This window comes from Hemiscyllium ocellatum, chromosome 35 (genome assembly GCF_020745735.1).
Source record: "Hemiscyllium ocellatum isolate sHemOce1 chromosome 35, sHemOce1.pat.X.cur, whole genome shotgun sequence".
Classification (NCBI taxonomy): domain Eukaryota; kingdom Metazoa; phylum Chordata; class Chondrichthyes; order Orectolobiformes; family Hemiscylliidae; genus Hemiscyllium; species Hemiscyllium ocellatum.
In genome coordinates, this window is record NC_083435.1 from 22,014,662 (window position 1) to 22,038,659 (window position 23,998).

At 46.5% G+C, this 23,998-nt stretch overlaps 1 protein-coding gene across 3 annotated transcripts in view; it reads left to right on the plus strand.

Moving 5' to 3' along the window:
- The first annotated feature begins 945 nt into the window (after nt 1-945).
- Nucleotides 946-23,998, plus strand: part of mgat1b (alpha-1,3-mannosyl-glycoprotein 2-beta-N-acetylglucosaminyltransferase b) — a 35,672-nt gene continuing 12,619 nt past the window's right edge. Inside the window, exons 1-2 of one of the 3 annotated variants that reach the window (XM_060850838.1) lie at nt 946-1,023; nt 9,864-10,688. The gene's annotated coding sequence lies outside the window, so the exon portion shown is untranslated. Of the gene's footprint in view, nt 1,024-9,863; nt 10,689-11,698; nt 11,751-13,090; nt 13,226-23,998 lie in introns of those variants that run through there. The other 2 variants (XM_060850842.1, XM_060850844.1) reach the window with 2 other exon arrangements.

Consider the following 23,998-nt stretch of genomic DNA (forward strand, 5'->3'; position numbering starts at 1 on the left):
GGTGAAGGACGCTCTCTGGGTGGTCCGAAACCTGTTGATCCTCCAGCTGAAGGAGTTGACCCCGACTGAGTGTTGCAGACTGGCACATTCCAAGGTCCAGGACTACGTGCTGAGGGACGCGCTGAAGTTTGGGGCAGCTGCCGCCAAGGCGCGGTGGGGAAAGACCACCGTGTAACATCTGCCTGTCTAAAGAAGAACAGGGGGCCCGTGCAGTCATTTGGGCTCTGCTGACACCTCAGGTAATTATATGGACATATGATTGAAAAACGTACAGACCTGTATAAAAATGATGAATTCTGATCTCTGTATGTCAATGTCTACATATGTATGGCACGACCAACTGTACAGACCATCAAATTATTTTATGAATAATGTATATTTTTGAAATAAAAAAAGTAAGTAACCTAATCTAGTCATGGATTAGAAAATCATATAAAGTGAATCTCTCTGAACTGCTTCTAATGCATTTACACCCTTAGTTCAGTGAGGAGAGACCGGACTTGTACACAGCAATGCACAATAATGTTAACCCATGTAAATTATTTACACATTGTAGATTTTTTTCCTTTATTCCCATCAATGGCTATAATTTTTAAAAACGAATGAAAATAGTTTGTGGATTTAAAACGTTTCACTATTTTTGAAGGCCAGTGTTAAGGCTGTTCCTCCTGGTGCATCCTCTGGGGAGGTTTGGGAATGAGAGACACAGTGAGGGGCGATGCAACCCACTCCATTCATTCATTCATTCATTCATTCATTCCTTCCGGGCTGGGTGCGCGCCGCGTGACCAGGACCGTCCAATCGGAGGCCCGGCGGCGGCGGACACGTCAGCCAGCCGTCACGTGACCGTCCCGGGCCAATGGCAGCCGGCGGCCGCCTTCCGGCGTGCCGGCGAGGAGGGGTGGGGTGGAGGAGGGAGGACGCGCTGACGTGCATTTGGTGCGCGCGGGCACCGCGCCGAGCTGGGCTCGAGCCGGAAGAAGAGGGACGCGCGAGGGCTGTGTGCGTGGGGGGTGGTGGAAGGTAGGTAACCATGGAGACCGGAGGGCAGGGGGTGGGGGGGGCGAACCCGCGGCCCGTCGGGTAACCGTCCCGTCACTAGGGACTCGTCGTCATGGTGACCGGAGAGAGAGAGAGAGCGGCTCCCCCTCAGAGCCCAGGAGCATCAGGGTAAACATCCCAAAGCCAGAGGGAAACTCCAGGGTCAGTGTGTATCCCACCACAGGGGGGGATACTCCAGGGTCAGTGTGTATCCCACCACAGGGGGGGATACTCCAGGGTCAATGTATATCCCACCACAGGGGGGGATACTCCAGGGTCAGTGTGTATCCCACCACAGGGGGGGATACTCCAGGGTCAGTGTGTATCCCACCACAGGGGGGGATACTGCAGGGTCAGTGTGTATCCCACCACAGGGGGGGATACTCCAGGGTCAGTGTGTATCCCACCACAGGGGGGGATACTCCAGGGTCAATGTGTATCCCACCACTGGGTCAATGTATATCCCACCACAGGGGGGGATACTGCAGGGTCAGTGTGTATCCCACCACAGGGGGGGATACTCCAGGGTCAGTGTGTATCCCACCACAGGGGGGATACTCCAGGGTCAGTGTGTATCCCACCACAGGGGGGATACTCCAGGGTCAGTGTGTATCCCACCACAGGGGGGAAAACTCCAGGGTCAATGTGTATCCCACCACAGGGGGGAAAACTCCAGGGTCAATGTGTATCCCACCACAGGGGGGGGGGATACTCCAGGGTCAATGTGTATCCCACCACAGAGTCAATGTGTATCCCACCACAGGGGTGATACTCCAGGGTCAGTGTGTATCCCACCACAGGGTAGGGGGGGGATACTCCAGGGTCAGTGTGTATCCCACCACAGGAGGAATACTCCAGGGTCAAGGTATATCCCACCACAGGGGGGGAAACTCCAGGGTCAGTGTGTATCCCACCACAGGGGGGATACTCCAGGGTCAGTGTGTATCCCACCACAGGGGGGATACTCCAGGGTCAGTGTGTATCCCACCACAGGAGGAATACTCCAGGGTCAAGGTATATCCCACCACAGGGTGGGAAACTCCAGGGTCAATGTGTATCCCACCACAGGGGGGGATACTCCAGGTTAAAGGTATATCCCACCACAGGGGGGGATACTCCAGGGTCAGTGTGTATCTCACCACAGGGGGGGGGATACTCCAGGGTCAATGTGTATCCCACCACAGAGTCAATGTGTATCCCACCACAGGGGTGATACTCCAGGGTCAGTGTGTATCCCACCACAGGGTGAGGGGGGGGATACTCCAGGGTCAGTGTGTATCCCACCACAGGAGGAATACTCCAGGGTCAAGGTATATCCCACCACAGGGGGGGAAACTCCAGGGTCAGTGTGTATCCCACCACAGGGGGGATACTCCAGGGTCAGTGTGTATCCCACCACAGGGGGGATACTCCAGGGTCAGTGTGTATATCCCACCACAGGGGGGATACTCCAGGGTCAGTGTGTATCCCACCACAGGGGGGGAATACTCCAGGGTCAGTGTGTATCCCACCACAGGGGGGGATACTCCAGGGTCAGTGTGTATCCCACCACAGGGGGGGATACTCCAGGGTCAGTGTGTATCCCACCACAGGGGGGATACTCCAGGGTCAGTGTGTATCCCACCACAGGGGGGATACTCCAGGGTCAGTGTGTATATCCCACCACAGGGGGGATACTCCAGGGTCAGTGTGTATCCCACCACAGGGGGGGAATACTCCAGGGTCAGTGTGTATCCCACCACAGGGGGGGATACTCCAGGGTCAGTGTGTATCCCACCACAGGGGGGATACTCCAGGGTCAGTGTGTATCCCACCACAGGGGGGATACTCCAGGGTCAGTGTGTATCCCACCACAGGGGGGATACTCCAGGGTCAGTGTGTATCCCACCACAGGAGGAATACTCCAGGGTCAAGGTATATCCCACCACAGGGGGGGAAACTCCAGGGTCAATGTGTATCTCACCACAGGGGGGGGCGATACTCCAGGGTCAATGTGTATCCCACCACAGGGGGGGGGGATACTCCAGGGTCAGTGTATATCCCACCACAGGGGGGGATACTCCAGGGTCAGTGTATATCCCACCACAGGGGGGGGATACTCCAGGGTCAAGGTATATCCCACCACAGGGGGGATACTCCAGGGTCAGTGTATATCCAACCACGGGGGGGGGGGGTAATCCAGGGTCAATGTATATCCCACCACGGGGGGGATACTCCAGGTTAAAGGTATACCCCACCACAGGGGGGGATACTCCAGGGTCAGTGTATATCCCACCACAGGGGGGGGTACTCCAGGGTCAATGTGTATCCCACCACAGGGGGGATACTCCAGGGTCAAGGTATATCCCACCACAGGGGGGGGATACTCCAGGGTCAAGGTATATCCCACCACAGGGGGGATACTCCAGGGTCAATGTGTATCCCACCACGGGGGGGATACTCCAGGGTCAATGTGTATCCCACCACAGGGGGGGATACTCCAGGGTCAATGTGTATCCCACCACGGGGGGGATCCTCCAGGTTAAAGGTATACCCCACCACAGGGGGGGATACTCCAGGTTAAAGGTATACCCCACCACAGGGGGGGATACTCCAGGTTAAAGGTATACCCCACCACAGGGGGAGGATACTCCAGGGTCAATGTGTATCCCACCACAAGGGGGGGATACTCCAGGGTCAATGTGTATCCCACCACAGGGGGGATACTCCAGGGTCAATGTGTATCCCACCACAGGGGGGATACTCCAGGTTTCATGTCTTTCCTGGCAGGGGAAGGTGAGAAACCCCAGGTTTAATGTATATCCCTCCAGGGGAAGGGGGCAGACTCCACATTAAATATACATGCATATCCTACCTGTGGGAGGTGAGAAACCCTGGAATGAACATGCAGATGTCCAACTGAAAGGTGGAGGAAGTCCTGTATTGCATAAATACCCCACAGAGGAGGTGAGAAATTTCACAATCCATACATAAATGTCTTTTGTGGCACAGTGGTAGCGTCCCTACCTCTGTAGCAGAAAATCCAATGTTATGTTCCACCTGTTCTACGGGTGTGTCACCAACATGCCCGAACAAGCTGATTAAAAGTTTCTATTAATATCCAGCAAGGCAGATGAGTTTCTATAATTGGTTTTTAAAAACTCCCACAGAGAGGGTTGAGATTCTATATTTGATGTGCAGTTATCTCACGGAGAAGGGGTAGAGATTGAACAGTCAATTCATGAATCACCCCGTGGCAAGGGGGGAAATGTTTTGACATCTTGACTCATTAACACTGAAGGAACAGTGATATATTTCCAAATTAGGATTGTGGAATACATCTATGCCTTTCTGACAAGTTCTTATTGTTGCTTCCTTTAAGCTGCATACTACGTTGTGGTTACTGTTAGTGGAGGCAGTGCACCACTCCTAGAACTGACCTTTTGCCATTATAATTTCTCATTTCTACCCAAATTGCTTTCTCATCTTGCTTTCATGGGCTTAGGTTATCCCTGCCTATTGTACGTATATCTTCATCAATTTACAGGCCCATCTGTCCACCTTCTCCTACTTTCCTGCATGACGTCTCCCTGGGATAGTGTGCTAGAAACCAAGCTCCAGAGTTTTCACAAAAGTTAAACGTTGTTGAACGTCTGGAGAATTCCCCAATTTGCCTGTCTTTCAAACCGAAGTTGACCAAAAGCGTGGACTAGATTTCTGTACTTAACAAGAATTACTATCTATTACAATTAAACGTTTTTCTGTAGTTACAATTATGAAACATCAAAATATAACTACTAATTTAAATGCTAACCCCTTTATAAATTTCCTCTCGACACGTGTACAGACCAGCACAAAAGAAAGGATGGAAGGAAAGATTAAAAAGACAGTTCAGGGCTTTTGCCCAAAATGCTGATTTTCCTGCTGTTCGGATGCTGCCTGACCTGCTGTGCTTTTCCAGCACCACTCTAATCTTGACTCTGATCAGCATTGTCTGTCTATGGGGTTTGCTGAGTTTATTCTTATGCGAATCAAAATGCTGCTTCTCAATCTTCTTTCTCCAGATGCTTTCACTTGCTCACAAGAGGAACAGGGTGACTGTATGTGGGGAGGGCATGAGTTGGTAATACATATGGTTGATCGACATGGAAGTGAGCAAGGCATTTGATAAGGTCTCACTGGCAGAAAGAACCCACAGGATCCAAAACAGAGGCACTTTGGATCCCAAATTGGCTGGAAAAGGAGAAGGTGACTCTCAAAGGATATTTCTGTAACTGGAGGTCTCTCCCCAGTGGGGTGCTGTTGCTCGGACCCCTGCTGTTTGTAGTACACATTGAGGATTGGATTTCAATGCGGGGGGCGGGGTGACTGGGGTTATGATCAAGAAGTTCAGGGTATCGTAGAATTTGGTAGGGTGGTAAATAGCATGGAGGATATCAAGTGAGCAGAGCAGCCAGCAAATGGAATTCTAGCTGGAGAAATGTGAGGTATTGCACTTGTGCATAGCTGACAAAGCCAAAGTCTATGTATACTCCATCTGGAGGGACCCTGGAAAGTTCTGAAGTTCACTGGGGCCTCCATGTGTTTATCCACTGGTCCCTGAAGGTAGCTGGGCAAATACATAAGGCAGTCAAGATGCATGAAGACACCTGCTTTTATTAGCCAAGGCATGCAATACAAGAGCAGGGAGGGTATGCTGGAAGTGTATACAGTGTGGTTTAGGACGCAGCTCAACTTGTGTGTTTGGACTGGAAGATCTCCAATATGAGAAACGTTTGGACAGGCTGTTTTCCTTGGGTTGAAAGGGGACTTGATAGAGCTGTATGAAGATTACGAGGGGCATAGTAAGGAAGAGGAGACAGGAAGCCAGTTCTTCCATTGGGTAGAGGGGTCAATAAAGATTTAAGATGAGATAGAAGGAGACGGTTGAGGATTTTGTTTTCACTGACTGGGTGAGAATCTGGAACTCCCTGCCTGGGAATGGATGGTTGAGTCAGTAGCTCTGGAAACATTTAAGCAGTGTTTAGATACTAACTTGTGTTGCCATAGCTTCCAGGCCCTGGGCCAGGAGCTCGGAAATTGAATTAGTATAGTCAGATCTTTGACCAGAGTGGACACGAAGAACCGATTGGCCTCTCTTGGTACTGAAAATGCCTGAGCCTATACAAGTTACAAGAGGCCATGAAGAGATGTGTGGGGTGAAGTGGTGTTATGGACTGAAATCGAAAATGTGAGGTGCTATTGGAGGTGAGTGGGAGGGCATGGCTTGACATGTATGGGCATGGAGGGCTGTTGGGAAAACCAGACATTTAGGAAAATTTTAAGAAATCAGCTATAATCGAGTTGAGGCAAAGCTGGATGAGTCTTTTTTTTAAAAGCAGATGAGTTGAGGGTGTTGATTAACCCTTGGGGATGTGGCATTGCCATCTAGGAGACATGGATGAGGGAAGGGCAGGACTAGCAGCTCAGTAACCTAGGGTGTAGAATCTTCCCGCACGATAGATGTGTGTGGGTATAGGTGGGTTAGTGTAGAAGGGGACGTGGTGTCTCAATATTGATCAAGGAGGAGTGTGATACTTTAGGTTCCTCAAATCAGACTGTGTGGGGAGAACTGAGAGCAAAAAAATGGGGCAACCATATTGCTATAGACAGCGGAACAGTTGGGGAAAGATTGAAAGACATGGAAAGACAAATATGCAGGCATATCTCCAGAAGTTTGGGATAATAGTTGGCATGGATTGGATGGACCGAAGGGTCTGTTTCCATGCTGTATGACTAAGTGTAAAAATAGTAGGATACTAATAAGGGATTTCAACTTTCCCTTTATTAACTGGGATAGACAGAGTGTGAAAGACTTAGAGGTCAGAATTCTTAGTGTCCGGGAGAGCTGCTTAAGCCAGCATGTTAATAAGTCCTGCAAGATAGTGCTGGACCTAATTTTAAGGAATGAAATGGTAGCGATCATATTCAATAAAATTTAAGGCAGTTATGGATAAGGATAGAGACGGCCTGGAATAATGATTTTGAACTGGGGGTGGTGGGGAACGGTAATTTTTATTCTAATAAGTCAGGATCTGACCAAAGTGGACTGCGACCGGCTCCTTACAGGAAAATCCACATCTAAACTGTTGGAATAATTCAAAAGGGTAATAGTGTGAGCGCAGGGCCTATGTGTTCCCGTACCGATGAAGGGAGGGATCACCGAGTGCAAAGACCTTGGGCTGAGTGAAACACCGCTCCCTTTGCTACGCTTTTCCAGTCGGAGGTTGCTTCTCTCCCATCTTTTAGGCTCCGTAGTGAAGCGGACTCTGATTGGGGGTGCAACAGCTTGCAGAAATTTGCACTTAGTTGTATTTAGAATAACAAACCAAATTGGAGCCTTCTGCAGGCCATATTGTGGCCCCATAGGCTATCTGTCGTGCAAACCTTCTCTCTACATCCTGCACATTCCCTTATGTTGATGACCTTCTCCAGATACAATACCCTATCCTTCTCCGGGCTGAAATCCGTTTGCCGGTGTTCCGTGCACCTAAAATTTCCCTTGATAGCTTTTTGATATTACCTGATTATAAAGAGATCAAGTTTTCTGTCGTCTGTTCTTTTTTTTTTGTCTCCAGTTATCATAAAGGCACCAGCTGATGCTTTACTTCCTTTTGGTTCATCTCCCAAATTCTTGTTGGCTCTCTTGATTTTCTGTCCGGCATATCACAGTGATCCCAATTCTGCTTCGCTCAAAGTCCATGAATGCGCACCTCTTCGCTTGTTATCATTAGCTAATCAACAAGACCAATCCAGTGACTTTTGCACTCAACTGCTGCCTACGTGTTTGCAGTCAACCGACTCAACACTGACCAGATTAGACTTACAGTGTGGAAGCAGGCCCTTCGGCCCAACAAGTCCACACCGACCCGCCGAAGCGCAACCCACCTATACCCCTACATTTACCCCTTACCTAACACTACGGGCAATTTAGCATGGCCGATTCACCTGACCTGCACATGTTTGGACTGTGGGAGGAAACCAGAGCACCCGGAGGAAACCCATGCAGACACAGGGAGAACGTGCAAACTCCACACAGTCAGTCGCCTGAGTCGGGAATTGAACCCAGGTCTACAGGCGCTGTGAGGCAGCAGTGCTAACCACTGTGCCACCGTGCCGCAGAGATTCAAGCTGAAATGGATCTGCTTTGTTGTTCAGCTACAGCTTTTTGCATTAGCTCTGTATTAAGCGTCATAACATACTTGAAACACCAACTCTGTTTCTCTCTCTGTAAATGCTGCCAGATCTGCTCAGGTTCTCCAGCACTTTCATTTTTTTATTCAAGGAGTTTTGAGGACCAAGATCATTTTTGTGTGGACCCACAGGAAAGGGGAGAGATACTAAACAAATATTTCACGTCCGTGTCTACCGTGGCAAAGGACGTGGCAGCTAGAAAGCTTGGGGAAATAAATAGTGATGTCTTAAAAAGTGTCCGTATGACAGAAGAGGAGGTGTTGAAGGCCTTAATACACATAAAAGTAAATAAATCCCCTGGACCTGATCAGAGAAATTAAGAACAGGAGAATAACCATTAAGGACTAAATTAACGGTCAGTATGTGCAGCTGGGAAACATAGCTAAGGTTATAAATGACTTCTTTGCATCGATGTTCACTCTAGAGATCAGTTGTGATATACTTGAACAAATCAGCAGAGGAAGGTGATTTTCAGAGTTTTCATAGATCATAGAACACAAAGTAGATAACTATCCAGGCTTCTGTAGGAGGCAACCAAGGAGATTGCACGGTCTGTGACATTAACTTTCACGGCCTCTTTGGTCACAGGAGGGTTGCCAGAGGACTGAAGGACAGCCAATGTGATCTTGAAGAAGGGCTATGGGGGTAAATCAAGCAACTATAGACCAGTCAGTCTAACAGCAGTGGTAGAGAAATCATTGGGAAGAACAAGGAGGGACAGAATTAATCTCCATTTGGAGGGGCACGGCCTGAGCAAGGATGGTCAGCTTTATCGAAGGAAGATCATGTCTAGTAAACTTGATGGGATTTTTTTGAGAAGGTGATGTAGTCTACATGGACATCAGTAAGACTTTTGACAAAGTCTCAAATGGCAGACTGGCTCAGAAGCTAGGAGTCCTTGGGATGGGTTCAAGGGTAATTTTGGTAAATTGAATCCAAATTTGGCTCAGTGGTAGGAAGATGAGTGCGATGGTAGCATAGGGAGAAACAGCTCTCGTTGCTAAAGGGGTCAATAACTGGGGCAGTTTTCAAGTTAGGAGTAGGAGGCTCAGACAGAATTGAGGACAGGAAATTTTACCCAGAGGGTGGTGGGGTATCAGAAACTCTGTTTGTAAAAGTGGTAGAGGCAGGAACCCTCAAGATATTTTTAAGAACTAAATTAGAGTAGCACTTGAAACGCCATGGTGATGGAATTTGGGATAAGAATAGATGGATGTTTGGTGAAAGCATGGATACGCTGGGCTGAAGGAATCATTTCTGTTCTGCTTTTAAAAACAAATTCTGTAAACTGGGATGACATCCCAGAAAACCGCCTTGACCCTCATCAGCATTTGTGGCCGCCATCAATCTGTGCTCGGAGGTGGTGTCAGCCCTGCAGCCTGTGTCGTCCTCCCCAGTCCAAACCACCCCGGCCCAAGCCACTGAATGAAGGTTCCACCTTTGGGTGGGATGTAAAGGCGTTCCTGAGGAAGGTGTGGAAGCCAGTGAAGTTCTAGGCTCCCGCGACCCATCTCCGGGGTGAAATTTCTCGGCTGTGTTTGGAAGCTTTTGATGTTGGGAAGGGAGTGACGTATTAATTCTGAGCTCGTTTCTTTCTTTTAACCCTTTAGTGAAACCCTCCCGTGCAGCGGAGGAGACCGTGACTGAACCGGTGGAGTGGAGACACCATCTAAACCTGCAGACGCGGCGGGATTTTTGCTAAACGGAGTAGCGGCTGCCCTGAGCTGGGCACGGCAAACCTATCAGCCTCCAGTCACCTGGACTGACTCCGTCCTCATCTGCCGGTGGACGTGACAGCAGAGAGCACCAGAAACAACATGGCACAGAGGAACGCCTGGCGGCAGAGGACAGACGGCCCTCTGCACTAAACGGTTAGACCGCGCGTGCCGGCAGCTATAGCGGTGAGGATCAGCGTTGATGCCGGTCGCTCTGCTGGCTGAAGGGCTTGGCTGCATCCCCAAGCCACCCCCGTCCCTTCCCCTTGACTCACGGCTTCCGAACGCTCTGTTCAAACCCAACCCCCTCTGGCGAACAGTGCCCGGCAGCCCAGAGGCAGGACCGGCTGTGGGCAGCTTGGAATTGTTTCTGCTTATAAAGAGCCAGCACAAGGAAGGCTGGCTTATGCTCCAAACAGTCAGCGTGAAAGATTTCCTGACCAGGAGGCCTACCCGAAAGTGACACATTTCCTCTCTGCCGAGGGTGAGTGGTTTACACCCAAAGCTGCCAAAGTACAGAAAAGCAAAGTCAGCTCTCAGCGTGCACAGACACACAAAGGAGACAGGAGGAGGAGGAAGAATTGGAAACAACAGGATCTCCGATAATTGACCGTTGGAGTAAGGGACCTGAGGGTACGGCCGGCACTCCACTTCATACTTGGTGCAACCCCCCACCTCCGAGGAGGAGATGGGCAGATAGGATCAAAGCCCCTTGTTCTGGTAGGACCATGCTTTTATTTTGTGGACATTAATTTTTGTTAGAAAGCTTTTTTGGGGTGAAAAACTGCATTTGCAACCAAGGAGCCTTTCTGTTCACACACAGTGACTGGCAGAAGATGGGTGAGAGAATCCCTGCGTGCTGGATGAGTATTCATAACTAAACTAATCTGTCAACTCTTTGCTGTGGTGGAAATGTTCGTTCTCTTTATTTCAAACTATTGGCTTTAACCAGCTGCTTTTTTTCTCTCTAAATTAAGCTCAATGCCCTCAATTGTCCTGGTTTTTATTTCACGTTCATATGTCCATGGCAGATTAAAGGAATTTATTTGTCCCAGTGGGAAACCTTTTAACCTCCCCAGGTTTTTTCCCATGTTCTTGGGAAGGTGCCATTTTCAGCATTTGCTCTTTATTACAGTCTGCAGCCCTGGGAGGGGAAGGAACCCACGTCTTGCCAAAAAATTGTTGTTCCAAGTTTCTGTCCCTTTTTTTTTTCCCCCGTCCTCTCATTCTCTTTCCAAATTGCAGTTCTGTTTCCTAAAAAGGTAGCAAGTTGGTCGGTGTGTTGTTTCCAGCTAGGGCTGGTTTGGCATCCCTAGGCTGGGGGTCTGAATAATTGCAACGAGTGACTTGTAGGCTGCCCTCCTTTTATATCGGCCCATCTGTGCTGCTGTTTTCTGTCTCTGCTGCTGCTGCTGCTGCTTCTGACTGACTGACTGACTGACTGGCTGGCTGTCCAGGTCACTTTGGGCTGTGCAGGGTGTGGGTTTGTCTTTTGTTTTCTTTTTAATGTTTGTGCATTCGCAAGGGATCCTCGTGTCCATTTAAGCCACCCCCTTGAGTCATGCTGAACTTGTGGAACAGCTCAGCAGTTCTGCAACGTAGCAAGCACGTGTTTGTAGCACAGTCTCAATAATGGTTGAATCAGCATCTTAAGCCTCCTACTGTTAGACATTTGTTAAACTCCAACAAAGTGGTTTGGGGCTTGATTCTGTGACTGAGAAATACCTTTCTTACCACACGGGGTTTCGGAATAGACAGTGTTCGAAAGAATCATGGATGGCTGTAAGTATACACGGTCAGGAATCTGATCACGACGTTCAAATTGTTCATAGATTTTTTTAACGTAAAATGCTTACATTTCTATAGCACCTTTCATAAATCCAGGACACCCAATATGTGCAATTCAGTCAGTGACATCCTTCTGTAGTGTAGTATCTGTAATGAGCCCAGAAGCCAATTTATGCATGGAATGCCTTTAGGAACCACAGTGTGTCAGTGACTGGGTAACTTGTTTTGATGAGTTACCCAGTCACAGAGTCATACAGCATGGAAACAGACCCTTTGGTCCAACCAGTCCATGCCGACCATCATCCCAAACTGAACTGGTCCCACTTGCCTGTGCACAGCCCATAACCCTCCAACCATTTCTTATTTAAGTACTTAGCTAAACATTTTTTAAATTTAACCGAAACCGCATCCACCTCTTCGTCTGGATGTTCGTTCTACACCTGACCCTTTGTATGTGTTTTTTTTTTAAAAAAGACTTTTAAAAATCTTTCTCCTCTCACCTTAAAATAATTTACCCCCAGTCTTAAAATCCCACACCGAGAGAAAAGACAGCTGCGACTAACCCTATCTATACCCCTTCATGGTTTTATAAGCCTCTATAAGGTCACCTCTCAACGTTCCCCACTCCAGTGGGGAAAAAAGCTTCCAGCCTATTCAGTTTGCTATATCAGTTTGCTCGAGATTAAAATTAGGGTCCAAACATAAGGGTTAATTCCCCTATTCCTCTTCAAAATACATCTATGGGATTTTTTACATCCACCCGAGGGGACATGGATATTAATGTAGAAAAATGGATACCTGGGAGTGAGTTACAGACTGGAATCTAATCGAGAGGTTCAGATGGTTTATATATAGAATAATGGATACCTGGGAGTGAGTTACAGACTGGAATCTAATCGAGGGGTTCAGATGGTTTATATACAGAATAATGGATACCTGGGAGTGAACTACAGATTGAAATGTGGTTGAATCCATATTTTGGGTTTGAACTGCTGCGTAAAACTTTCATACAATCACACTTTGCAGCGTTGCACTTTCAGGATCTCTACCATTTTAGCCTTTAGCTCCTTATGCAAAGTGGGCAGTGGCCAAGCTACAGGAATAAAAAGAATGACTAATGCCTAGAGATCGGAAACATAAGGAGGAAATACATGGAAACTCCAGAGAGAGAGAGAGAGTGGGGTGGGGGGGGGGGGGGGGGGGGGGGGGGGGGGGGGGGAGAGAAGAGAGACACATTCGCCCTCCTCAGAATTGATAAGCAAGGAAGCATTTCATCACATGAGACAGAAAATGTGGGGGAAGAAACCGAACAGCCTGTCTGATCATCAGAGAGAGTGAAAGAGATGAACAAGCTTCAAGCTTCTTCATAGGTAAACAGGAAGCCTGTTGATAAATGTGAAGCCAAATGGAAAAGGCCATTATGTATTCTGGAAGATACACGGACATCTTCAGAAAAACACGCGTACCAAGTAAGTTAGCTGTTTGCTTGCCATGAAAGGGAGATCACCAGATCTGCAGAGTGTTATAAATTACATAGAATTTGCTTAAAGTATACAGCACCGAAATAGTTTGGTCCAACCTGCCCCTACCATTTCTGCTCTACCCTGGCCTCCTTGCCTGTTTCCTGTAACTCAGCGTTCCATGCTACTTTACATTTATCTAGCATTCCCTTAAATGTTTCACAACTCTTTGTCTCAAACGCTCCCTCTAGTATCAAGTTTCACGTTCACTTGAGTGAATATGTTTCTTCTGCATTCGTCAGTTGACTTCCTGCTAATGATACATTGAAGTTAGCCGGGAAATAAAGTCGATTTAAAACCTTTTGTAACTTTTTAATGTGCTTCTGTTCAGCCTTCCTGGCTCGCTTGTCCCTTTCCTGAATGGGAAAAATGTTGCATTTCTGGTAAAGTGCTTGTAAGTCATTTACAGTCTGTCCATGCCCTTTCTGTCCTGTAATAGTGAGCAGAACTGTGCAAGTACATAGTACATTCTGTACCACATGGTTCAGCACACCCACCCTCCCAACATTCTGTCGTTACCATTCAGCCACAAGATCAGCTCTTGTGCAGTGAAGAGCACAGGAGGGAGTGCCAGACATACCTGAAACTGAGGTGTCCATCTGCTGAAATTACAACACTTGCATGCCAAAAATGTTCCGCATGCACTGTCCTTATTGTCTTAATTTGTATGCAGTATCTTGTTGAAGCACCTTTGGACATTTTAGATAAATTACGTTTACTGTGTAGCCCTCTGGTAAGCTCCGAGGAGGACCAGGAGGCTGAATTGTTAAACAGCAGGAGCTTGTTATGAAGGTGTTCACTCTGCGGGCCGTAAGGTATGAGAGTGTGTGAGACTAAATGGTCAATGACATCATCATTATGTCACGTGATCAGAACAATATCTGCCAGGACTTTGTCCACTCACATAACTTGTCTGTATCCCTCTGTCATTCACCCCACATGCCTTCCCATGCAGGGGTGGGTCAAACCCAGGCAAGTGGGAAGAGTTTAGTTGGCAAACTTGACTGACATGGACGAGTTGGAACGAAGGGTCTGTTTCTGTGCTGTGTGACTCCTGTTTCACATTGAGTGGAAAGTTGTACATTCAAAGATAGTGCATTAATTTCTGTCGTCCAGGCCAGTAAGTATTGTAATGAATTGTGGCTCCAAAACTGATCCTTGAAAATGTCCCTTCATCCCAAGTCTCTGTCTTCTGTTAGTCAATTCTCTACCAATCTTCTATAAGGTGGCACGGTGGCTCAGAGGTTAGCACTTTTGCCTCACAGAGCCAGAGACCCATGTTCGACTCCAGCCTCAGGCAACTGTCTGCGTGGAGTTTGCACATTCTCCCCGTGTCTGCATGGATTTCCTCCCATAGTCCAAAGATGTGCAGGGTAGATGAATTGGCCATGCTAAATTGACCATAGAGTTAGTCGGGGGAATGGGTCTGGATGGGTTACTCTTCGGAGGGTCAGTGTGGGCTAGTTGGGCCAAAAGGCCTGTTTCCACACTGTAGAGGAATCCAATCTAATGTTAAAAACAAATTTTAAGCCAATCTTTTATCAAGAAAATGTGACAGAAAAAAGTTTTCTTTTTGAAATCCAAGCTTATTTATGCTTTAAGTTTCTATGCAGTTTTCGATTTCCCCCATTGGGAGGAATTCTATTACATTTTCTACCATTCTTGTTAAGATGATGAGTCTTTAGTTCTTATGAAAACAATTTGTCACTATAGTAGCAAAAAATGAACTAATAATTTCCAGCTTTCATCACCTGGTTTTAGTATCCGAGACCTCAATCTGAGACTTTTAAACTGGTTTTTAACACTAGGAGAAAGCCAGGTTCAGCCAAACATGCAAAACCATTGTGAGATTCACAAAGGTCTCCTGGACCAAATTTAACAGTTTATCAAAAGAAACTGAAACTCATGTGTGAAGAAATTCTCATCTGATTTCTTTCCGTTATACCTCTTGGGCTTTTATGGGTGGTCGACCATACATTATCCAGCTGGTTTAAAAACCGTGACCGCTGATGTGGAAACACCCAAGTTCAATGTATTTCAAGAGAACAGCTTATGGTCAGAGCAGAGAAGGAAAAAAGGAATTTTAATACACAGAAGCAGGGCCAGGACTTGTACAATTAATGGTAGGGCCTTAGGTGGTGTTGCAGAACAGATAGATGTAAGGATTCAGATACTTAATTCTTTGAAGTTTTCATCACATGTAGACAGGGTAGTCAAAAAGGTTTGTCTTAATCGCTCAGACCCCTGCATGTAGGAGTTGGGACATCATGTTGAGGTTGTACAGGACATTGGTGAGGTCTCTTCTAGAGTCATCAAGATGTACAACATGGAAACAGACCCTTTGGTCCAACTCGTTCATGCTGACCAGATATCCTAAATTAATCTAGACCCATTTGCCAACACTTAGCCCATATCCCTCTAAACCCTTCCTATTCATATACCCATCCAGATGCCTTTTAAATGTTTAATTGTTCCAGCTTCCACCACTTCCTCTGGCAGCTCATTCCATACATGCGGTACCCTGAAGTTGTCCCTTAGGTCCCTTTTTAAATTTTTCCCCTCTCACCTTAAACCTATGGCCTCTAGTTCTGAACTCCTCCACCCCAGAGAAACGACCTTGCCTATTTACCCAATACATGCCCCTCATAATTTTATAAACCTCTATGAAGTCACTCTCCAGCCTCTGACACTCTAGGGGAAACAGCCCCAGCCTTTTCAGCCTCTCTGTATAGCGGGAGCCCTCCCAATTCCTGGCAACATCCTTCTGGAATACTGCATCCAGTTCTGGATGCCCTAATTTGGAAGGATATTGTTGAGCAAGAGAGAACTCAGAAGAACCTTGCCAGGATGCTGCAGAGTATGGAGGATTTGAGTTTGAAAGGCTAGATGAGGCTGGCACTTATTTCCCTGGAGCGTAGAAGGTTGAGAGGTGGCCTTACAGAAGTTTATAAAATCACGAGGCGTGTAGATAGGATTAACGGCAGGTGTTATTTTTCCCTCGTATGTGCAATGTCAAGACTAGGGTGCATATTGTTAAGGTGAGGGAAGAGAGATTTAAAAAAGACATGAGGGGCAAATTATTTTAGACGGAGGGTGGTTGGTGTGTGGAGTGAACCTCCAGGGGAAGTGGTGGATGTACATACAGTTACAATGTTTAAAAGACACTTGGATAAGTACATGAATAGGAAAGGTTTGGAGGGATGTGGGCCAGGAGCAGGCAAGTGGGTCTAGTTTAGTTTGGGGTTATGTTCGGTGTGGACTAGTTGGACTGAAGGGTCTGTTTCTGTGCTGTGTGACGCTAAGTCAAACGTTCTCCCTCACTCCATGCCTGTATTCCTCAGCGCCTCATAACAGTAAACAATAACAAAGTGAATTGGAAATTCACCAAGAGCTCAAGGATATTTAGATATTTGCCAGTATTTGAGTATACAGGACGTCAACTAAACAACCGCAGTCACAGGTTAAAATTTAACATTTCAAAGATTCAAAGCACCTTTTTTTTAAAAAACTGCACATTCTTGACCTTCTTGTTTAATACAAGTCACATACTCCTTTTTTTAAACTTTATATCTGCGTGTGTGTGTATTTTTTTATAGAATCCTTATAATATGGAAACAGGCCATTTGGCCCAACAAGTCCACACCAACCCTCAATGCGCATCCCGCCCAGACCCATTCCCCTACCCTATCTCTGTAATCCTACATTTCACATTGCTAACGTACACATCCCTGAACACTCTGGGCAATTTAGCATGGTCAGATCCCCCCACAACCTGCGCATAGAATCCCTACAGTGTGGAACCAAGCTCAACAAGTACACACTCCGAAGAGTGACCCACTCTCCTACCTTATTACTCGACGTTTACCCCTGACTAATACACCTCAACTACACATCCCCGAACACTATGGGCAACTTAGCATGGCCAATTCACCCTAACCTGCACATCTTTGGACCGTGGGAGGAAACTGGAGCACCCAGAGGAAATCCAAACTCCCCGCAGACAGTTACCCGAGGCTGGAATCAAACATGGGACCTTGGTTCTGTGAGGCAACAGTCCAACCACTGAGCCAACCACAAATGTTTGATGTCAAGTTTTATTATTTTTCTTCAGTTAGTAAATAACAAAATACCTCTTTCTGTTGTTCAAATCCGCTTTTTAGTTTGGTCTTATACTATGTTTCAAATGAAGAGCATTAAAGCTGCTTGCTGGAAAGAATTAAAGATATTTGTTCTGACTGATAGAGGGGTTAAAAAGAGTAGAGTTGATTCATCACTCCTCATTTGGTTTAAAAGGTGGCTCTCTCTGCTGATAGCTCAGTTCAGATGAGGAAGTGCTGCATTTTCAGATGAGTAGACTAAACTTAGTCTATGTCTGCCCTATACGGTGAATGTAAAAGATACCACGATAACTGCTGCAAAGTTGATGGGGAATTAGATTAGATTAGATTCCCGACAGTGTGGAAACAGGCCCTTCAGCCCAACCAGTCCACACTGACCCTCCAAAGAGTAACCCACCCAGACCCATTCCCCTCTGAATGATGCACCTAGCACTATGGGCAATTTAGCAATTGAACCTGGGACGCTGGTGCTGTGAGGCAGCGGTGCTAACCACTGAGCCACCGTGCTGCACTAAATTAGTTAGCCCTCAGCCAACATAACATTTATGAAAAAAGCATTAGCATCAACAGGACATTATCACATGGCTATGGAACTATTCTGTGCTTAGAATGGCTGCCACCTTTTAGAAAGTTAAAAGTCCTTAATTGTGCGTAAGGTCCAAACATTCATTGTGCACACTATAGGTGCAAGTTCTTTAATTTTTTTTTCTCTGGACAGGACATTATCTCTGATAGGTAAAAACAATGACTGCAGATGCTGGAAACCAGATTCTGGATTCGTGGTGCTGGAAGAGCACAGCAGTTCAGGCAGCATCTGAGGAGCATTATCTCTGACAGTAACAGCAAACAGGTTCAGTTGTGTTTCCTTCAGCAGTCACGGTGCAAAAACTTGTGTTCTGCTCTTCCCTTTGGTTAATGTGTAAGGGAGTTAGACTTTAAGCCCTGTGTCCACTGACCAAGACATGCAGGTTAGCCAATTACAAAGTGATCAGTCATCAACTAGTGTAAACTTTGGCTGAGTCAGTCATACAGCACCTGGGTAATCGTAGATAGTGTGTACTATTTTAAGGCATATTGTTTTTCTTCTAGTTATTGCTGACGATTTGGTGACTGTACAACAGCACTAATGAAACTTTCCTAGGTCATGTGCTTGTGACCAACCATTAACGGTTTAATATCGTGCCCCTGGGTGACTGGGATCTGCAGCAGGCGTTAAGGTATCGAACTCCTTTTCAGCATTTGTAATTAGGACAGGGGGCTATGAGTTTCAGTTTCACCCTGAGATTGTTTGCTCTCCAGTGTTTTGAGTTGTGTACCACCTGCATTTTCTGCTGGCTGCTGTCCTGTCTTGCTTGCTTGCACGCTCCTTTACTAGTGCTGTGTTTCACTCGTGTGATTTCTCATTTGTTCCATCCCCTCTCTGAGCCTTGCACCCCCTCCTCTCCTCTGTGTCATGTACCTCTACACTATCAGACGCCCCCTCTCGCCCTCTGCCTGGCCACTCTTTTTTGCTTTGTGTGTGTGTCTGTCTCTGTGCTGCACCTTCAGATAGCAGTTTCATTTGTGAGACTGGCTGGGACTCTGCTCATTTCACTGCAGTTCCTACCTCCATCTTCCAGCTCTTCACCCTTCCCCCTCCACCAAGTAGTGCATTGGTTGTATGTGTTAAAAAGTAGTCTTTGTGATGTGCAGCGCCTGCTTTAAAAACATCTCCAAGCTGCTTCTGTGGGCCACATGCAACCCCCTGGCCAGCCAGCTCATGAAGTCCAGGCCTTCTCTTCTTTGCAGCTTTCTGATACTCACTTGCATGGGGGTACACCTCTGGCCTTGAGCCCAATGGGCTGGTCATTATCACTTTATCGTTTGTGGGAGGTTTGGACAGGGTTCCTGTGCGCAAAGTGGCTGCTTCTATGTTCCTCGTGGCGGTGCTTCAGAACAGCACTTCTGAGCCGGTCTGAGGTGCTTTTGTAAATACGCGAGCCGGAAAGCCTTTCAGTTCTTTCCACGTCATGGGCTCGCTGAGTGAGTGCTAGTGTTTACAAGCCATGCTGCAGGTGTTCCAGACCACAGAGGGAGAGACCCGAACAGAGTTGCAGCGAGAGAGACAGAGACGTGCACACAGCGAGTTACACTCGCTGTCCTCTGGTGAAGGCAGTGAATGGACAGTTTCCTGTGTCAGGACGATCAAAACTCAGCGTGCCAATGTGGTACGTTGTGTCTCTGAACTGCCTTCAATCAGTGGTGCATATTTCTGTTACCAGAGCCCTGCTAATCAAGGCTTAAAATTACAAGGACTGGTTGCGTAGACCAGGATTGTATTTCCTGCAGCACAGAAGATTGTCGGGTAGTTTGTAGTAATTTGTACAAGATTTAATTTGTGGCTATTTGAGACTATTTGGGTGGATGTGGAGAAACTATTCATTTGTGAAGTAGAAGCGGGGAGTCCATAACAGTCCATAAAATCCAGGCTGTTCAGAGCAATCAGGAGCTCTGTCCCCACCTTCTCTCTCTCTCCATTTCTCCCACCTCCCCCACCCAAAAAAAAACCTGTAAAGGGGTGTGGATTAATTGGAATTGTTAAAGGTCAGCGATCCAAGCTGGAATTTAAAATATAAATAAGCCATAAATGAAAGACAGACTAAGCTCACATGGCTTCCTGCTGTTCCAAGGAACTCCTCTGAAGCATTTGATCATAGACTGGCCCCACTAAAAACATTACAGTGGACATGTACACGTATATAATGCCCACAATGAGTCAGTGCTGTTCAAGAACATATGGTTGCTATTTTGACCCTTGCACTGTTCCTAGCTCCTCTGTGGGTGATTGAGCCAATAATGGCTGTTTTCTTTGACCCCCCTTTGATAATTGTTTTCTGCAAGACAATCACGATATTTAAGAGGAAATTAGATAAGTGTTTCACAAATGCCGTGACTGACTTGACAGTTATGCATAATGCATTCCATAGTCCCTTAACCCTTTACTGTTCATTTTATTTTCCTATCCCCTCCCTGCCTGTTTTGTGCTAATCCCAGCTTTACACCACCCTAAAATGTTAGGAATAAGGTCCACAGATGTCACTTACCCGCTGTGCCCATTCTTCATGTGATAAACGTTTAAATTGGGGGTAGAGACCTGTGGCCAAGTCTTATCCTGACCTAACCCACGCAGTTTCCAATGGAGTACAGACCTACAGTCTGTGGGGTTACATTGCTACTGATTTGAGCTATTGTGCACAGTGTAATCATCAATGTGTTCTCACAGTGCTGGGTAGGATGGTTCACACTGTCGCCAGACTCACTGCACTCAGCACTGTGGAAGGACATTCTCATCCAGAGAATCCCTACAGTGTGGATACAAGCCATTCAGCCCACTGAGTCCATGCCAACCCTCCAAAGAGCGATCCACACCCCCTACCCTGTATTTCCCAGGCTAATCCATCTAGCCTGCACATCCTTGGACACTATGGGCTATTCAGCATGGCCAAGCCACTTTAATCTGCATCACTTTCCACAGGGAGGAAGCCAGAGCATCCAGAGGAAACCCACACAGACATGTGGAAAATGTGCAAACTCCACTCAGACAGTCCCTGTTGCTGTGAGGCAGCAGTGCTAACCACTGAGACACTGTGCTATCTCTTTTCTTCAAAACCCTTTATTGCCTTACCCTTCCCTGTCTCTGCAGCACTAAAGACTTTTGAGGGTACTGTTCTCCTGCAGTCCATGCCTCTTGTATGTCCCTCAAATTCTTTGCCGCACCATTGACTTCCATGTCTTCAGGTAGGCTCCAAGCTCTGGAACTATCTCCCTTAAACTCCTTGCCTTCCTCTGCTCCTTTAGGACCCTTCTTGAGGGCATGCAATCTTTTGACACTGCTTTAATCAATAAAATCAAGACTGATCTAATTATTGAACATTCCCACCAACCTTGATGACCTTTCACCCACTCTGCCTCAAAAGCCTTCAAGGATTCTGCTTTCACCACCTTTTTGAGGAAGAGAATTCCATAGACTCATAAATTTATACAGCATCGAAAGAGGCCAATTGGCCCATTGTGTACTTGTCAAGCAGCACAGCTCTAACTATACTAACATCGTTTTGTAGCTCTTGAACCATATCCTCCAGAGCCAAAGAATTTCTGACTCAGTCAGAGCACAGAAACAGACCTTCCGGTCCAACCAATCCATGCTGACCAAGTTTCCCCACGAGTGGCATGGTGGCTCAGTGATTAGCACTGCTGCCTCACAGCACCAGGGTCCCAGGTTTGATTCCAGCCTTAGGCGACTGTCTGTGTGGAGTTTGCACATTCTCCCTGTGTCTGTGTGAGTTTCCTCCCACAATCCAAAGATGTGCAGGTTAGGTGAATTGGCCGTGCTAAATTGCCCATAGTGTTCGGTGCATTCATCAGAGGGAAATGGGTCTAGGTGGGTTACTCTTTGGAGGGTCAGTGTGGACTGGTTGGGCCGAAGGACCTGTTTCCACACTGTAGGAAATCTAATCTAATCTAATTAAACTAGAGTCATAGAGATGTACAGCATGGAAATAGACCCTTTGGTCCGACACATCCATGTGACCAGGTATCCTAACCTAATCTAGTCCCAATTGCCAGTAATTAGCCTATATCTCTTTAAACCCTTCCCATTCATATTCCCAGATGCCATTTAAATGTCGTAATTGACCCACCCTCCTCTGGCAGCTCATTCCATACATGTACCACCATCTGTTTGAAAAAGTTATCCCGTAGGCCTGTTTTAAATTATTCCCATTCTCACCCTAAATCTATGCCCTCTAGTTTTGGACTCCCCCACCCAAGGGAAAAGATTTTGTCTATTTACCCTATCCATGCCCCTCGTGGTTTTATAAACCTCTATAAGGTCACCCCTCAGCCAGTCCCATTTGCCAGCATTTGGCCGATATCCCTCTAAACTCTTCCTATCCATGTACCTGTCGAGATGTCATTTAGATGTTGTAACTGTACCTGCAACTATCGCTTCCTCTGGCAGATCATTCCACACACAAACCACTCTCTATGGAAAAAGTTGCCCCTCAGGTCACTTTTAAATCTTTCTCCTCTCACTGTAAAAGTATGCCCCCTAGTTTTGAACTCACCCACCCTAAGGAAAAGATCTTTTTGTTATTTATCTTATCTAATGCCCCTCATGATTTTATAAACCCAGACTCTCCACACCCTCTGGGTGAAAAGACTTCTCCTCAATTCCCATCTTAACCTTCTACCTCTTACATTAAATCTACACCTTCTGGTTATTAACCTCTCTATAATGGAAAAATTGCATTCCTATCAATGTACTTTTAATCTTGCAGATCTCTATCGGTCTTCCTTCACTTTTGCCACTCCAGAGGGGTTAACCCCAGGCCTATCCAACCTTTTCTCATAGTTTGGACCCTCTAGCACAAGCAGTATCCTGGTAAATCTCCTCTGCACTCTCTCTAGGATTCCATTTGTTGCTGTCTGTTCACCTGATGTCCACTGATCATCATTTAATGCCTTACCAATTTTCATATCTCAGTAATAGAATCATGCAGCATAGAAACAGACTCTTCAGTCCTACCAGTTTATGCTGCACATAATCCTAAACTAAACTAATCACACCTGCCTGGTCTTGGCTCACATCCCTCCAATTCTTTCCTATTCATGTATCTATCCAAATGTCTTTTGAACTTTGTCATTTTACCCACATCCACCAATTCCTTAGGAAGTTCATTCCACACGTGAACCACTCTCTGTGTAAAAATAATTGCCCCTCATGTCTTTTTTAAAATCTTTCCTCTCACCACAAAAATGTGCTCCCTAGTCTTGAAATCCTGCATCCTAGGGAAAAGACAGCTACCATTATACCTCAGTACTGTATAAATTTCATAACGTCAAGTCCCAACCTCCTCTGCTGGAGTGAAAGAAAGTCCCAGCCTTTCTTTATAACTCGAACCTTCCACACCTGGTACATCTCTTCTGAACCCTCTCCAGCTTAATGATATCCTTCCTATAACAATGTGACCAGAACTTCACACCGTACTCCAGAAGAGGCCTCACCAATGTCTTGTACAACCTCAACATAATATCCCAACTCCCACGCTCAAAGGTTTTAATGACTGCAGTCCACTTGATGTAGCTAAACCCACAATGCCATTAGAGATGGATTTTGACCCAGAGACACAGGAACAGTGATATATTCCCAAGTCAAGACAATGAGTGTTTGGAAGGAAACTTGCTGGTGGTGGTGTTCCCATATTTCTGCTGCTCTGATCCTTCTCTTAGTTTCATAATTTCCTTTTAAATTCATCCCTGCACTTTTTTTCTTATACTCTAACACGGACTCTGCCCTTGGTATCTGCCATAAGCTTTTTTTTATTTTAAACAGTCCTAAGCTTTATATACTTTGACATTCAAGTTTCTCTGACTTTGAGAGAAGAAAATTCTCCTCATCTGTGTTAAATGGGTGACCCCCTTATTTTTAAGCAGTGACTCCCAGATTCTCACACAAGAGAAATCCTTCCCACATCCACCCTGTGAAGATCCCTACTCTTCTGAACTTGAGCAGTTACAAGCTTAACTTGTCCAGTCTTTCCTGGTAATGCAACTTACCCATTCC